The sequence below is a fragment of the Sinocyclocheilus rhinocerous genome, unplaced genomic scaffold (assembly GCF_001515625.1).
Source record: "Sinocyclocheilus rhinocerous isolate Xijiao unplaced genomic scaffold, SAMN03320098_v1.1 scaffold3283, whole genome shotgun sequence".
Classification (NCBI taxonomy): domain Eukaryota; kingdom Metazoa; phylum Chordata; class Actinopteri; order Cypriniformes; family Cyprinidae; genus Sinocyclocheilus; species Sinocyclocheilus rhinocerous.
In genome coordinates, this window is record NW_015650698.1 from 33,425 (window position 1) to 36,288 (window position 2,864).

Genomic DNA, 2,864 nt, shown 5'->3' on the forward strand with positions numbered 1-2,864 from the left:
ATTTAAATAAAATATTTTATTAAAATTAGTTACTTTGTAAAATAATAACAGTAATAGTCATAATAATAATAATGCTAGTTATTATTATTAATCAAATTAAGTATATTTATTAATTGTTTAATTTTTACAATTCAAATAATACAATTAAAGTATTTTGATTTTGTATAGTCATATTGAATATTAGTTGTTTTGTAAAATAACAATAATAGTAATAATAATAAATATTATTAGTAGTAGTAGTAGTACTATTATTGTTGTGAGTGTTATTGTTAATAATACAATGAAACACATTTTAATAAAACATTTAAGTTTACAGTAAAAAGTAATATATTTCTTTATTAATTTTTAGAATTTAAAAAAAATTTTTTTTTTTATTTTAAATAATAAAACAGTATTCTGATTGATTATTATCAATATTATTGTTTTTGTATTCCTTCTTTTTTGTCTGAAGCCAAATGCAGGCTATTGAATGATTAAATTATTGATTGATTAAATTGCTTTTGATTGGCAGCCACAAATTCTAACTAGACACCAGAGTTTGAGTCACCCCTTCACTAGTGTATTTTGTCTCTGTGTTTCAGGTGGTCATTTCTATTCGGGCACAGTGACGGACTTCCAGGCGAGTGACGCAGTGATCTACAAGAGTTTGGGTGGAGAGGGGCGACCCGTCCTGCGGACCGTCAAATACGACTCCAAATGGCTCAGAGGTGCCTCGTTTAGTCAATGAATGATTCCTCAGATCATGTGTTTTGTTGAGGAGCGTGTGCTGATTCTTTAGTAAGTGATCAGATCCAACATTTTCACCTACTGGACCAAAAAACAGAAAAAAAATACTTATTTCAAGTAATGAGTTTTTCCCCATATGTAAATATAATATATAACATATATTGCTCTGTATCTAGGGTGATATTGCAATATGTTATCTATAAGGTAATACGTAATTTTCACATACGTACATTGTCTGGGTAGATGATAAAGCAATAAGCCCCAAGAAGCCGTAGTTTACAGTGAATTTAAAACAGCTAATGGAATAAAACGGTTATTCCATATACGTAGTTAGGTTTCACAGAATAAAACAGAGCAAATAAAGTGTAATGATATTAATAAAAACAGTATTCTTCCACCAAACAATGTAGCTCCTCAGAAACAGCTGTGGTTGCAACAAAGTGGTTGCCGAGCAACACACAAAGGTGTATGTTACTTTGTAGAGTCATTTACAACAGCTTCGAACGCGGCTCAGCCAATCAGAATCAAGCACCGGAACTCTCCGCTTTATAAAGATATGTTTATAACCCTTACTAAAATGTATATATGTACACGTTAATAATATCTACATGATTTATATGGTATTATATGTAGCAACCATATATGTCAACCATATATTTTATTTACATAACTTTATTAAAACAACTTGTATGCAACACATTTGTATGTTTATATACGTTTTTGTAATGTGTATGTATATTTTAATAAATATCAATCTTTTATATTTACCTCTATATATTTACTTGTATAATATCAACATGTATTGATAGATTTTAGGATGGAAATACATGTGCATGACGTATATATCCAAAAATGCATACATAAATCTATGGACTGGATACTAAAATATGTATGAAGTTGCTCCAGTTTCTAGTAGGTTTCTTACTTGTTTTTACTTCATATTACTTTTGAAGTTTAATGTGTGCTTATATTACATTGAATATGGGTTATGGTTTTAGTTTAGTAATGTGGTGAAAAAATGTATTTATTTTGTTGTATTCTCTTCATAGTTTACTACAGTTTAACCTCTTGAAAACAAATATAAAATATATAAATTATAAACAAGCAAACAAAAAACCAACATGATATCTTGTCTGTTGTTTTGTCTCTACAGAGCCTCACTTCCTGCATGCTGTCGAATACGGCAACTACGTGTATTTCTTCTTCAGTGAGATCGCAGTGGAGCACACCGTCAGTTCTGTTATAAAATGAGATTCAAACAGAAGCAAACCGTATAAATTCAGTGCTCTCGTTATGTGTGCTTGCAGTAAAACTAAAGTCATTGTTTCTAACCCGCATCTGCTGATCTCCCTGGCTTGTCGTGTAGGTGGTGTATTCGCGCGTGGCGCGTGTGTGTAAGAACGACAGCGGCGGCTCCACGCGGGTGTTGGATCGCCACTGGACGTCGTTTCTGAAGGCGCGTCTGAACTGCTCGGTTCCTGGAGACATGTTCTTCTACTTTGACGTGCTGCAGTCGCTCACCAACGTGCTGCAGATCAACCAGCGGCCCGCTGTGGTGGGAGTCTTCACCACACAGATCAACAGGTACATGATCACCACACACACACACACACACACTGTACCGCATGTTTGATCAGTCTGTGTCTGTGTGTCCCAGCATTCCCGGCTCAGCAGTGTGTGGGTTTTATCTGGATGATATTGAGCGAGTGTTTAATGGGAAGTTTAAGGAGCAGAAGAACAGTGATTCAGTGTGGATGCCAGTACCTGAGGAACACGTGCCCAGACCACGGTAAAGCACACACACACACACACACACACACACAGAAATAAGAAAGTGGTGCTCGCTTCACAAACATCTAAGTTGCAAAAAACAGGGAGAATCTCACCAAAGCTGTCAGGAACACATTTGCACAAAATCAAAAGGAAAAATTAAGAAATTACATTTTGCATAAAGAAAATGACCATTAAGATTTTTTGCGATGTAATTTTTTTCATGACCACTAAACACCCAACAATTTTACCCCAGTCTTCATTATTGTAATATGAGAAAATATGATAATGGAGAGTTAAACACACTGTGACACTGAAGACTGAAGTAATGATGCTGAAAATTCAGCTTTAAGTCACAGGAATAAATT

General features: G+C 34.1%; 2 long non-coding RNA genes across 2 annotated transcripts in view; both read left to right on the forward strand.

Annotated features, from left to right (window-relative positions):
- Nucleotides 1–578: 578 nt before the first annotated feature.
- LOC107712292 (uncharacterized) lies at nt 579–1,947 on the forward strand. Its single transcript, XR_001636783.1, has 2 exons — nt 579–707; nt 1,880–1,947. It is a non-coding gene; the product is annotated as an uncharacterized LOC107712292 (long non-coding RNA).
- A 141-nt stretch (nt 1,948–2,088) lies between these two features.
- Nucleotides 2,089–2,864, forward strand: part of LOC107712291 (uncharacterized) — a 1,502-nt gene continuing 726 nt past the window's right edge. The window contains exons 1-2 of the long non-coding RNA XR_001636782.1: nt 2,089–2,310; nt 2,384–2,515. This is a non-coding gene — a long non-coding RNA (uncharacterized LOC107712291). The remainder of the gene's footprint in view (nt 2,311–2,383; nt 2,516–2,864) is intronic.